Below are 14,546 nucleotides of genomic sequence, written 5' to 3' on the forward strand. Positions count from 1 at the left end.
TAATAGAGTTTTTCTCTTTTTTTTCTTTTCTTTCCTGAAACAGCATTTGGCCTATGTTATAAGACACTGCCGGAAGCCGCTCTAAGGAGTTGGAACTTACTGCAAAGAATGGGTTAGGGGACTAGGCTTCATTGGCATCCTGCCCCCCAGCTAACAGCCTTCCTCCCAGTGTTCCAGGGAGGGGCTCATTGTTACCCAGTGATGGCCACCCTGATGTCCTCCCCCTAGCCCCCAGCCAACTCGGAGACCCCACCCCTCTGGTCCACCTCCTGGAAAGTGGGCATAACTTCTGGTAGAACCCAAGGTGTAAATATCCTAATTGGCATCTTAGTAGGAGCAGAAAAGCCCATTGTTATGGAAGAGAAATCTCCCAATTCCCCACCAATTAATCTTTGGCTACGGGAGGCTCGTGCTTACCATATCAATGGGCTGGGGCTCTGGAGTGAGTTGAAGAAGGTAGGGGGGACAGTGACAGCAGCAGGTGAGGCAGCGGTCCTCTCTGAGCTGGAGAACCCCATCCTCCTAGGGTCAGTGCTCCCGCCACCCCCTGGAGGGTGTCCCCACCGTGAGGACAGCTGCTGGTGGTCCATCCCTGGGGAGGCTACTGTGGCGGAGGACTGTGGTGGACATTGGTTGTTTCTTTCCTTTGTGGGGCTCAGCAGCATCCCAGATGCTTTGCTCATAGTATGGGAATTTCCCCATCATCTGAGTCTTGGTGGGAGGCAGAGTGTGCTTTCCTCTAAAGGAATGGAAAATTCCAGCTACTTGCTTTCCAAGCAGGGCTGGCGTATGCCCCTGGCTGGGCCAGTCTGGCCCTCCCACCTCAGCTGACCCACGCAGGAGGCAGGTGTTGGTGGCGGGAACAGATGATTCCGGGGATGGCCGCTCGTGGGACTGGTGGGTGGTGCTGTCCGAGGGACAGGAGTTCTCTTCTGTGACCCGATTTTGCTGGTGCTCCTGGCCGCAAAGTCGATCGTCCGTTCACCCATTTTCCAAGTCTCATTTCACGATGACCTTCCTGATAACTGGGAGGCACTGGACATCTTTTAAATAAAATCATTTTCTGCTTAAATCTGCCAGAATCAGTTCTGTTGCTTGGAAATAACACATCTGACGGCAACAATGCATCTTATGGGGCAGAACAAGAGGTGAGGAGGGAAATTCAGATTTCTGCTTTTTTTTTTTTTTAAGATTTTATTTATTTACTTGACAGATGCAGATCACAAGTAGGCAGAGAGGCAGACAGAGAGAGAGGAGGAAGCAGGCCCCCTGCTGAGCAGAGAGCCCAATGTGGGGCTCAATCTCAGGACCCTGGGATCATGACCTGAGCCAAAGACAGAGGCTTTAACCCACTGAGTCACCCAGATGCCCCAAAATTCAGATTTCCGGAGAGCCAGGCATGGGCGAGTCTCAGGAATCGTTTCATTTGATCCTACAAAATCCTTTGAAACACTTACCGAATTATTTCCTTTGTTTTACAGATGAGGAAGCCGTGGGCTCTGAGCCTTACTCACCAGCCAGTGGCAGAACTGGATTTGAAGCCAAGCCGTGTGGTCCCGCCTTCGGGTTCTTGCTGGGGGCCACGCTGCTCTAGGTGCCTTGGCTAAGCAAAGCAGGTTTCCACCTTATGGAACATGTCCTCCTCTGTCTGGATCACTGCCACTCCTCTGGTAAGGCTTGACAGACACTTTTCCAGGGACCTTCTTTAAGATCTCCTAACCGTGAGTCAGACTCGATGCCCCTCCTCTCTGTCCCCACAGTTCTGCGGCCATGGGGGGCTTTTCCTAGCATGGGTCCTGTCCTCCGTAATGCTGGGTGCCCATTATTGTTTCCGGAGACTCTGAGAGACCAAGAGTGAGGTTTTATGTCACGGGGTCTTCTAGCTTTAGCATCTGACACAGTGCCTCACCCTCCTTTTGGTGCTCAATTCATGCTTATCAAATGAAATTAGTAATGATCCAAGTCTGGGCAACACAGATAAAACTGAATATCCCTACAAAATTGTTCCTTACAAAAGGCACCATCTGATCGAACAGGGGGAAACCCCCCTTTGTGGGTGTGTGTATGTGTTTTTAAAGATTATGTTTATTTGAAAGAGAGAATGAGAGAGAGTGACCATGAGATGGGGGAGGGTCAAAGGGCAAAGCAGACTCCCCACTGAGCAGGGAGCCCGATGTGGGACTCGATCTTGGATCATGACCTGAGCTGAAGGCAGTTGCTTAGCCAACTGAGTCACCCAGGTGCCCCCCTTGGTGTGTTTTTTTTTTTTTTTTAAAGATTTTATTTATTTTATTTGACAGAGAGAGAGATCACAAGTAGGCAGAGAGGCAGGCAGAGACAGAGGGGGAAGCAGCCTCCCTGCTGAGCAGAGAGCCCGATGCCCTGCCGGGACACTGAGATCATGACCTGAGCCGAAGGCATCGGCTTAATCCATTGAGCCACCCAGGCACCCCCCCCACCCTGGTGTTTTTTTTTTGTTTTTTTTTTTTTTAATTTATTTGACAGAGAGAGAGAGGGATGACAAGTAGGCAGAGAGGCAGGCAGAGAGACAGAGGGGAAAGCAGGCTCCCTGCTTCCGAGCAGAGAGCCCGATGCAGGACCTGATCCCAGGATCCTGAGATCATGACCCGATCTGAAGGCAGAGGCTTAACCCACTGAGCCACTCAGGCGTCCCCCACCCCGGTGTTTTAATGGTAGAACCCAGATGCTGGAATGATCAGTCTTTGTGTAGACCTTTTTTCTAATCAGGCCATACAAGGTCAAGGACCTATTTAAGGCTCCAGGCCCCATCAGTGCCTCCTTGGGCTCATTAGTGGACACCTGTTGAGAAGCTAAGTAGTGATGGGGTCTACACCTGACCTGTCTCCGTCCTGTCCCACCACAGGCCTCGTAGTGGGCCTGTATGCTTGGCCCTATCTACTGGATGGGAAATGCCCAGAGTGGGCTCCACACCTCTCGTTTCCCACCAGTACCTCCCCCAAGTGACCCAGCTTGCTGGATTCTTTGGGAATGTTAGTTTTAAGAAAAGATATCAGGGTAGAGGTCAGCAGCCGCAGGTGGATAGTGAAGGTGGCTGGGCTGGTTCCCTTGGCTCAGCAGGGTCCCCAGCTCCCGTGAGGAGCTGTACTAACAAACGCTGAGTGGGAGAGACGTCTTGCCTGTAGGTGGCGCTGCTGCAGCCACTTGGCTCCAGGAGGCCATGTTGGTATTTCGAACCCCCTGGATCAGGTGAGTCCTCCATAATCATGACTCAGAAGACCATTCCGGACCACCTGTTCGGCATCAAGAGGTGGCTTTGGGAGTTAGCTCTTGCCTAAGGGAGCTTCCCTCCATTTCATTATAAAACTCGACTTTCTGTGGCCCAAGGTCCCCACCTGCCTGGAACTCAGCTGACTGAGGCGGGAGTGGACTGCCCTTGGATTGTTCTCATCACTAAATAATTTCCAGCCAGCTACGCAGGAGCCTCGGAACCACGCAAAGTGTTGTCTGGAGAAATCTTGCCCAGATATAACATTGAGACAACATTTAAAACCTCATTTAAGTGAACACAAAGAGAGGGCTCCTGGGTAAAAGAGACTTAATTAATCTCGTTTCTGTGTAGATACTTTTAATTAAATGTAACTCCACATTCCTTCCAAGTAGATTGGAAGGGCCGAGCAGCCTTGCAACTTGGTGGGGCTGGGTGGAGGGAGGCCAGCAGGTGGGTTCAGGCAGTCCAAGATGCCGTGGAAGCCAGAAAATCCGGGATGTGGCCCCGCGTCCATCCCCCAGGCTCAGTGTGCTTCCAAACCTCAGTCCACCTGCCCGATCATCTCTTGGGTGCTTCCTTGTCCCTTTATCCCTCAGCTTCAACTCTAGCACAGGTCCTTGCCATCCTTCTCCTAGATTAGGACAGTCATCTCCCAACTTGTTCTCCTTCTCCCCAATCTCAATCCCTTTCTTTCCCCCAATCCCACCCTGATTCATTCAGCTAATGACCTCCCCAACTTCCACTGGGAGTTGACTCTCCTGTTAATAACTCAAAGTAACTTCTGCTTTTCTGATGAAAGAGAAGCTCTCGCTCTTAGTGTGGCCAGGATATGGCATCTCAGAAGACTGGTGAGACTTAGGAGTGACCATAGTGTCTGGAGGAGGAAACAAGGTCGGGGTGGGCCCAAGGAGAAGTGGTTCTGGGAAGAGAGGAACCACAGTGAGACACGCCAGACAAGTCAGCCTGAAGAGTCGGAGCATCGCCGGGGAGTTCGGACCTGAGACCATGGGGACTGCCGGGACTAGAAGGGAGGCAGAGTTCCCACTACAGGTGAAGCCCAGGGAAATTCCATGAGGCCAGGAGCCAGGGGATGTCTGTGGGATAATCAGCTGTCGTGGGTAGAAAGAAGGGGCCTGGGTCTCCTGAGGGGCCTGGTACACTATCATTTTTGCTCAACAGCGGGCCGGATGAAGTAGATCCAGGGGAGAACTTGAAGGTTTTAGAGAATGACAGAGACCTTTGCCGAATGGTCCCTGCTGCCATATTGGATTGTGGCGTGACTGGGAAAGAAGCATGCGCCATCCAAGCCCCTGGACTTGGGAACCATCTGAGATAGAGGTTAGCCTCTCCTGGCTCCTCAATAGGTATCCTGCCTTGAGGGATGCCTAGAGGAAAAAGAAATGTGTGGACCTGGACCATACTCAGCGCCCATGGCGGGGGCCCCTGCAGATGGCTCCATGTGGATAGGGCCACCTCCCAGCCTCATCTGTGTCCCTTGGCTCTTCTTAGTCCCCGTAACCCTGAGGCGGTCCCCGATGACCAGGAGAAGCAGCACCTGGTGCTGGCCTCAGTGATCAGATTTCTGCCTTGGCCCTGCTGCAAACCCTCAGGTTTTCAACAGCAATTCGGCTCCTCCCTCACAGGCGTGTTTGCTGACAAGGGCGGCAGCTCTGCTTCGGGTGGAGGACTGTGTTCAAAACTGCCCCACGCTGCTCTGATTCTGGGACCAGCAGCCTCGCGGCAGTTTGCAGAAGCACAAAGCCCCAAGCCAAACCTCATAAGCGCTCTTCAGCTTCTGCTCATGGTACACCCACTAGCATTCCATGAACCAAAGCCCGATGCAAGCACAGAGCCCATTGGGTGGAGGTGTTTACTCTGTAGACCATGAGCCACAGCGGAGTGTGGAGGGAGGAACTGTAGACCCATCATGTGATGTTCCACCAGCACCATCTGCCTAAAACCCGATGTCCCTGCGCCCATAGGGCTGTTAGTTGAAGTGAGTGATGTAAGGGGCTTCCGAGAGCTAGAGGGAGTGGCCAGGCCATTTTGGGTAATAGGAAAGGAAATTGAAATCAAGAGCCTTTATGTTTTGTCCAGCTGCTAAGTGATCACGGACATTTGGCGAGTCACCTGTCTCTGGGCATTAATGTAATTATCTTGGGTGACAGAGGTGGGCAAGGTGATGTCTATGTCCTTTAAAGGTCATATGTCTGGAGACTCTAAGAAGCCTAACCCTGTGATCCCATGCCACAGTCTACGGTCTTGGAGAGCCTACTGTCTGCAAGTCAGGCAAGGCCCGGGCAGAGAATCTGGGAGAAGGCGGTTTTTTTGCGGAGCCCTCCCCCGAGGGATGGTGGGGAAGAGAGGATCCTGAGAAAAGACTCAAGTATATTTCTCTGTGCACTTCTAAAAGCCCTTAGATCAGGCTGCTCAGGGCCTGATAATTTTTCCATTAAGAGGAAATAATTTTCTGGGTCTGTTTTGGTTGTATTTATCTGCGGCTGACAGCATCAGCCGCCACAGCCGTGACACGCCGCCTGTCCCCCAGACCAGGCATGTACTTTGGGGAAAAGAGAGAGGCAGGGGTCTCCGTGTCTCCGGGCCTGGATGAAGGAAGCTGGCAGCTACCATGGGCCCCTGGGATGCATCTCGGATGACCCCACTGTGACTGCAGGTACCTCCCACTCCATTTTCTGTCCTAAAAAAGAAATATAAACAACCCAAGCAAGAAACCCACCACTGTGCTATCTCTGGCCCGGCCCCCACCTCCTGCCTATCGCTTCTTCTAAGCCAGCTTGACAATAACCATTCATCACGAAAAAGAAAACAAAGTGCGGAGAAACAAAAACCAATCTAAGGCCGCAAATTGACGTCAAACTTTGACAAATGGACCGCGAGATGGTTGTACGGTGAGCTCTTTCTGCTTTCCAGAGCAGACGGGGCTGGGTGCCTCCTGTCACACACCCCCATGGCCCCAAGTTCAACTTGGAGGTGACTACAGTCCAGGGAGCGGGTCTGACTTCCCGAGGTGACATTGGGATGGGGGGACCGGTGCACGGAGGAGATCTGCGGGAATCCTGGCAAAAGAGAGCCACCTCTTGTGCTGGGAGACTGCCCACCCCAGGGTGGGTGGGGGCTGGAAGAGGGCTTGGTCCCGGGAGAGGGTGACGCTGGCTCTAGGCCATCCTTCTGGATCCTGTTCCCTGTAGAGCTGGCAGATTGGCTCCAGGAGAGACTGAGGAAGGAACGAATCACAGATTTTGATACTTGGCACTTGTCTGCACGAAGGGCTTTACCAAGTTCAAAGCACTTCCGTAGCCATGATCTTACTCCAAGCAAACCTGCTACATACACAGAGCAGCCTATGCCATTTGCACAGTGAAGGGAAGTAAGGTGCGGGGGTGGCTGTGGCTCCCCGAGTCACACAGCTTGTAAGTGTCAGGGCTGGACTTGAACCTGGCTCCAGAGCTGAGAACCTTTCTCTCCGGGAGACTTGGAACTGGCAGGGAGGAGTCTGAGGTACCGTCACGGTATCTGAATGCCTTCGTTTTCCTTTCAGAAGGGGAATCGGAAGGCTGGAGAGGGGAGCTGGCCTAGCTCAGGCTCCACACCCTTGGTGGGGGCTCAGGGTCTGCACCCTTGGTGGGCGCTCCTGATCCCTGGCCAGGGATTGGGAGTGCAGGGCTGCAGCGTCTCAGCGAAGACCAGGACTTCTACAGTGGGACTCCCCTGGGAAGCGGCTGGAATGGCTGATGGGGACCGGCTGGGCCGTTTTGCTCTGGGCTTTGTCCCCTAGACTGGGCCTGAGACAGCCATAGGATGACAGAAGCGTGGGAGAGGTGCCGATTAGCCTGAAGCTAATAGTGTCTGAAGAAGGGCAGTTCTGTCTTCTCAGGAAACCCCTTTTCCCCTCCCTTCTCCTCTTGGAATCATATACCTCCTCTCTGAGCCTGTCCCAAGGTGCTCAGGACTCCCTAAGGCACTGGGCCAGGTCTAGCCTGTCAAGGAGCACCAGGACCTGTGGGCATCCCCCAGACCCCCTCTGCCCCCGGGCCGACATCCCCCCTCATGATCCATGTCCTCAGGGCCTGCACTGTGTGAGAGGATCCTGCCCCTCCCACAGGCTTCGAGAAGGCAGACTACCTGGGTTCAAACCCGGGTTCCAGCAGGTGTCAGCCCTGTCTTCCCGGGTAAGTTAATTAACCTCTCTTAGCTTCAGTTTCCTTATCTGAGAAACGAAGATAATAATACTCATCTCGCAGGGTTATTGGGAGTTTTAAATGAATTTGTGTAAAGAATTTAGCACAACGCCTGAAGCATAATCAGTGTTCAATAAATGTTAGTTATTTTTAGGTTTTAAACCTATTCATGCTCCTGTTTTGGTGGAGGCTAATGATTCACTCCAAAGTTAAAATAGAGGTGTCTTTACAGAGATCTAATTGAGGAAAAGGCTTACATGGAATCTTCTAGCTAACCCCCTCAGGGCCCATCACAGGATCTAGACGTGGATCACGGATAACGAGTGGGACAGCCGGAACAGTTTGCCCCAATCTGGAGCTCTCACCCCTCAGGGGGAGCCTGGAGCAAGGGGTGGAAACCACAGCCCGGTGACTAAGAGTGCTCAGGTCAGGGAGTGATGCTCGAAGGGACAGCAGGTGCCAGGGGCCCAGGTGCCACCCCAGCAAGGAGGATTGGACCCAGGTGAGTTTTGCAATTGGTCGGCTGCGACCCAAGGATTTCCCACCCCTCCCGCCCCCTCTATTAATAGTTTGATCTTGGAAAAGCAATTCACTTCCCCTGAGCTTCTATTTCCTCACTGGGACAAAATCAAACTAGATAATGCAGGTAGAAAGCACGCTGGAAATGCCATGCCAATGTTTTTTATGGTTTGTTGGTTTGCATAGCTGTCGTTGGAAGTCCAGAGAGTTCAGATTTGGAAAATCTAAACTCTAATACTCATGGCCTCTGTGACCTTGTTCAGAAATCTCTAGAAGGGCGCCCAAGTGTGTGCAGAGAGGAGGGGAGAGGTGGCGGAGGACAGAGTGTTGCAGTGGGAGGGGAGGGGCCTCCGTGCCGGTGGCTTCGTGGGGATGCCGGTGAGGCTGAGTCTGGCTTCCCGGCAGCCCCTGGGAGCTGCGTCTCTGTCTCTCTTGGGCAGCCTGCGTTCTCTCTCAGCATTCTGGCTTTCCTCTCTGCATCTGCTCCTTTTTCTCTCCAGTCAGCCTCTGCTGCTTACTCACCATTTCTACCCACCTGTAATTTCAGCTGGTTGCATCCCTGCCTCCCCAGCCCAGTGTCTACATCAACTTTCTGCTGTGCCACCCGCTGCCGCCCCTGGCAGCCTTCCTCTGAAGGCCTTTGCTCAAACCCCAGGAAGGATCTGGTCCTTTTTAACGCCCCAGGCCACAGATCACGAGTCACTCTATGGATCAGGGTCTCCTGGGTCGCAGACCCGCCCTGTTACCTGCAGGTGTGAGAATGGTGGAGGAGGGCTGACAAGGCTGACCCCACCGAGTTCTTGCCCCGCAGTGACCCCCACCTCGGGGCTACCCATTCCAGCCCCTGTGGAGCTTAACATATGCCCCGATCACAATGCGGGAAGGCTCTGCCTGATCTTCCCTAAATTGGCACACAGAAGTCCCCACTTCAGGTAATTACCTTGTGATCAGACCATCATGCCCCGCGGCTCAGAAAAGCTGGGAGCTAAGGTCCGGCCCAGCAGAGAAAAGCTGGGGGACATGGCGGAGCGCCAGCTGGGTCCTCGTCCGTCAGCTCTCTCCTGGTCGTTAAGTCACCCTGCGTAAGGCTGTGTGCCCAATACCGAGTGGTTTGCTCCGTTTTGTGGTCCTAAAGTGGCTTGGCAGGCTGGAGATGTCTTATTAAGCGTCCTGCACTTCCTGACAATGGGCTGGCCAGGCAGGAGACCGAAGCAAGCACGGGTACAGGGTGCTGTGGGGCAGAATCCCAGGCTGGCCAGCCACCGCCATGTGGGGAGACCGGGCCGGGTCTCCGGAGCATTTCGGGCCAGTGTGTGACTATAGGGATGCCTGAGAATGCCTGAAGCGTTGTTAGATGTCCTCCTGGGAGCCTTGGGGAGGAGGAATGTGGAAGGGAAATGAACAAGGTCTTGTGGTAGTAGCTTGGCCCTTGATCTGAGCTCTACGGACATCACGGGAAAAGAGTTACATCTGGTGGTATGGAACCCACCGGAGAAGCGATGGCTTTGGAGAGGGATGTGCAGGGCATACGTTCCCCTAGCGTGCTGTGTCCAGAGGGGTATAAGGGCAGAAGAAGCACTTAGAGGTCATAGAGAAGACGTGACCGTGCAGGTTCCTGTGTGCTAAGGTGAGGACCATCCTGTCTTGGGAAAGCTAGGATCGCGAGATACAGGATCCCTGAGATCATGGCTCCTCTGATGAGGACATTATTACAGGAGAGGAAGAAGATTTAGCCATGCTCTTTGCACACTAAGGCTTGGGCACTCGTGAACATGGAGATGAACACAGGCAGGTTCCCACGGGTCAGAGGATGACCTCGAGGGACGTTCCGCCACTGCACTGGTACAGCTCCCCGGCCACTTGCAAGGGAGGTGGGGATGATTCACCTGGGGGTATCCTGGGGGGATGCGCTAATGTTCAATGGGTTTGCAATGTTGGACTTGACCTCGGTTGTCCCGCGTTACCTGCCTTGTGACTAAGTTTTTGTGCTACAGGCAGGAGGCTTAGCTGATGTGATTGATTGGATAAACACTAGCATTAAGATAACCTGGTCTAAACTATCATGTGATCTCCCTGATATGAGGAAGTGGAGATGCAGCATGGGGGGTTGGGGGGTAGGAAAAGAATACATGAAACAAGATGGGATCCAGAGGGAGACAAACCATAAGAGAATCTTAATCTCACAAAACAAAGTGAGGGTTGCTGGGGGGAGTGGGGGAGGGAGAGGGTGGCTGGGTTATGGACATTGGGGAGGGTATGTGCTATGGTGAGTGCTGTGAAGTGTGTAAACCTGGAGATTCACAGACCTGTACCCCTGGGGCTAATAATACATTATAGGTTTATAAAAAAATTTTTAAACTTAAAAAAAAAAGATAACGTGGTCTAGGAACGGTTGCTACAGGGACCTCTGAGGAAGAACTACACGAAATTGTGTGGGAATGGGGGATGAAATATGCTCTGTGTACCCAGTGTTCTAGAGGCCCAGGTGAAGAACTTCTTTCCTCTGGTAGACGAGACTTTCTCTCCCGGTCAGCCCCCTGGGACATGGTTCTGGACTTGAGTATCTGTCCTCACCCCTGGGGCTAATTGGCCTATTGTTACTGTGGCCGCTATTGCGGCTGACTTCAGTGGGATGGAATGAACCCATCATAAGGGAAAGAAGTTGGAAAAAGGGAAAACAAAGTATCCTGCCAATGATAAACTGGAGGGAAAGGGGCCCCTAGCGGTTTCTCATAAACAACTGTGGCAAGATCCAGTGTCATCAGGGACCCCCAAGAGAAAATCCAGACAACCCAATTCAGTCTCGTTAAGTCTATGAAAACTGTCACCAAAGGGAAACTAGGTGACTCACTTGAAGGAAAGCTCCAAAAAGCCAGGTTTGTTGCCAGATGCCCCTTGGCTAATGGAGGAATCTGAGGAGTGGATACCACTACCTCTAGAGAAGGGGCCTTAGGTCAACATGGCCCTTTAGTTTGTGCAATAGGGGGCCATCGGAAGCCCCGTGCGGATTTCACCACTACTGGTCTCACTGACAGACTGTATGGGCTCTAATAGACCTTGGAACGGAGTGCACACTCACCTATGGAGACCCCCCAAAATTTCAGGGTTGGGGCACAAAGGCTGTTGATGGTTACGGGGCCAAACTATCCAGACAAACCAGTCTCTACCTACACACCTGCAGGCTCCCTCCCCACTGACTCCCAGGGCGTATTCCCCTCATTCCATTCCTCCATTCCCAGCATATTTTGGGCATAGATGTTTTTATAGGATCTGGATCTAAATAAGGGGAATTCAGGTTGCATAACTGAGTCGTGAAAGCCTTCATCGGGGGTCCCTCAAAATGGGAGTCCACACAGCTGCTGGTTCCCGTAGAGTAATAAATGTAAAAACCATATAAGCCACCGGAAGTGGGGGCTTGGCGTTCAGTAGTCAGGTTTGGTCTATGGAGAAATCTACTGCAACCCGGCCGAGGACAACAGATTATAGGAAACTCAAAGTTATCCATCCCCCCAACCCCATCCATCCCATGGTGCCTAATACAGCTTTATTGTGAGGTCTTAGTGGATGCTGTGATTTTTCTCTATCATTGTGAGCCGGACCCGCAAAATGTGGAATGAGGTTCTCAGACGATGAGAGTGCCCGCGTAATGGATGGGAAGTGAATCAGGGATGGGAACTCAGCTCCGTATTAGGGAAGATCTGCAGTGGGACGCGAGGCGTTTCATTCCTCAAATCTTCATCTACACTCCTTCCCTGCAGAAGTCGCTAGAGCAGTCCTTGCCCGATCCCTCAAGAACGAGGAGCGGTGAAAAGCCAGAGGCGGTACTGGCCCGTGTGTCGCTGTTTCTGTTGTAGCTGGGCTGGTGCAAGTCCCTCCCAGTCCCCGCTGTCGGGCCCCATGGTCCTCACAGAGGAAGTGTGTGAAGACTGCGCGAGCCAGGAAGCTGTTGGGGGTGCAGTGTAGGGGGGCTGACAACACAGACCCCAGCTCTGGCCTTCCATTCTGTTCTTGCGCCACAGTGACCTCCCACGGGGCTGGCTCTGTGTTCTGGGCCCCATGGAGGTTCATGCGTGCCCGGACCAGAATGTACGGAGGTTTGCTCTCCTCTTCCCTGAAGGGCTGCACAGAGGACCCCACTTTACATGATTACCCTGTGACGTCACCACTGTGCCCCTCCATAAAAGCTGAGGATTGTGGTCCAGATGGGGTGGGGAGTGGGGGCAGAGAATGGCCAAGTACGCTGTCCACTTGGTCTGCACCCCCCTCCCCCCGTCAGTAAATTACTCTGAATAAAACTCTGAACATGGTATGGAGGGGCTTGCTTTGGTCTTTGGTCTCAGACTACCTTGTCCGTCCGGAGGATGCTTTTCTGATCCTCGTCTACGTTCTAACAAGTGGGCTCTTGTGCTACTTACTGATGAGGGTTTGTGGGAGCAGGTTCCCTTAGAATGGGCCATAGATGGGTTAAGAAGTATTCGGTGATCCTAGGACATGTAGGCAAGTCACGATGTCTCAACAAACTCCAGGTTCCTCATTTGAAAAGCAGGTGGTTAGAGAGCTTAAATGAGTCTGCAAAAGAGCCCACCATAATCTGACTGACCCCTTCTCTCCATCCCCCTGGCCACTTTCTTAACCCCGCCCTTGATCTCTTACCTGGACTAATCCAGAAGTTCGGCTAGGCTCTTGGCCCCCAATTCTGGCCCTAAACCCCATTGGATCAAAGCAATTTTTCCATGAAATTGCCATAGTGAGCTTCTTAAAATATAGATATGAAAAAATAATAAAAATATGTAGATTTGAAGGACCACGTGCTGGGGAGGCCATGAGAATCCGGGCATCTTCTGTTTTACTGATGGGACTGCGTGTCCTTACAGTTCTGGGGGATAATGAGCTACCAATATCAAAATTGTGAACCCCATAACCCTTGATTCTGCATTTCCACTTCTGGCAAGCCAGTGGAAATGAAAAACCCCTACGGGATCCTACACAGAGAAGGCTATCATAACTTCTTAGGTGTCCATATAATTGTAAATTACCTAAATATTCCACAACAAATAGTTAGATAAACTATAGCCACACAATGGAAAATCATACACACACTTTAAAGAACAAATGCATTCCATTTCTATTGACTAGGAAACATAGCATCATGAGCAAAGCAGCTTGCTTAGTAAAAGGTAGGATTATTTTTTGGAAAAAAAAAGAAGTACACAGTGGTATAGAGGTGTAGTTGTTTGATTAACATGGAAGCAGGTATAGAAAATTCCTGCAAGGTATCTCAGTAAGCCTCAGTCACCTGAAGGGTTTGTAGCTGACTGCATTTTTTTTCTTCCCATTTTTAAAAAATTGAGACTGATTGACCTCTAATCTGAGTGTCAGGTGTATAACATAATTGATACTGTGGCGATCATTTTGCAATAGATGTAACTATATGTGGTAATGGGTGGTAAGACTTACAGTGTTTTTTCTGATGGGGCAGTGATGAGACCTTTTAAGACCTCAGCAACTTTCAGATCTACACTGCAGGATTAACCATAATCAGATGACATCTCTAGCAAGCATGTGGACATTGCCCGTGTGGCTGTGCCAGGAAACACTCTTTGAGAACTACCTGTATAGAGGTGTAACAGAACTGGGGTGGGAGAAATTATGGTTTTCTTTCTATAACTTCACATTCTTTCACCAATCTCAGCACATTTACATAACTTTCCAGTTTTCAGGAGGAATGTCGTAAATGGTGTGGTGGGGGGGAAGATTCCTAAAAAATGAAAAGAGATTTGCTTAGTCCATGTCTTTCCATTTTTGAATACCTTTGGGTGCCTCCCCGTTGTACACAGAATAAAGTCTAAGCTCCTCAGTGTGGCCTCAGGGCCTCTTGGGATTGGGTCCCTACCTGTGCCCTCTTCACCCGCAAACTGTCCGGCAGTACGTGGCCCATCTACTCTGCACTGCACAAAGCCACACATCACTCCAGAGTGTGCTCGCTGTTGCCCATGGCCTGGCCTTGCCGGTGTAGCTGCTTTTGCAAGGGGCTCAGAGGCAGGGCGGACTTGTCCTTGGATCCCCAGCGTGACAGGCAGGTCTGTGCAGAGATAGTAGGTGCTCACTAAAACTTGTTGCATGGGAGACCAATGCATGGACAGTAAGCCCCCAAAGCAAGCTGCTGAAGGAGCGCCACCTCTAGGGACTGCCCCTGCTCTGCCAAGTGCCTCCCCCCCACCCACCCCCTGCAAGGGGCTGGGTGGTTACTATGGTTCCCAGGTGCTGTGCATTAAGGAAATGCCCTCAAGAGCAAACTTGGGGCAGAATGGGCAGGTGTGGGCTGAGCCGTCTGGGCTCCAGCCGCACCTGCTTCTCCTCGAAGCTGTTCAGCCCCTCCTCAGTCTTCCTGAACCCGCTCAGTCTCAGTGGGTAAAGTCAGGAGGATGGAGGGCGTAGGGAGATCCCAGCATGGGACTTTGCAGGGGCTGCATCAGGACGGATGCTCCTGTTTCCTTGGAGCAAGAGTGTGTGTGAATGCATGGGTGCCCAGGGATGAACACGTGGGGGAGGTGCGTGCTCCTCTGTGATTAAGCCTC

General features: G+C 52.0%; 1 long non-coding RNA gene across 2 annotated transcripts in view; it reads left to right on the forward strand.

Moving 5' to 3' along the window:
* Positions 1-321: 321 nt before the first annotated feature.
* Positions 322-14,546, forward strand: part of LOC132012925 (uncharacterized) — a 142,384-nt gene continuing 128,159 nt past the window's right edge. For both annotated transcript variants that reach the window (XR_009402813.1, XR_009402814.1), the window contains exons 1-2: positions 322-1,148; positions 1,482-1,670. This is a non-coding gene — a long non-coding RNA (uncharacterized LOC132012925). The remainder of the gene's footprint in view (positions 1,149-1,481; positions 1,671-14,546) is intronic.

Source organism: Mustela nigripes, chromosome 1, assembly GCF_022355385.1.
Source record: "Mustela nigripes isolate SB6536 chromosome 1, MUSNIG.SB6536, whole genome shotgun sequence".
Lineage (NCBI taxonomy): Eukaryota > Metazoa > Chordata > Mammalia > Carnivora > Mustelidae > Mustela > Mustela nigripes.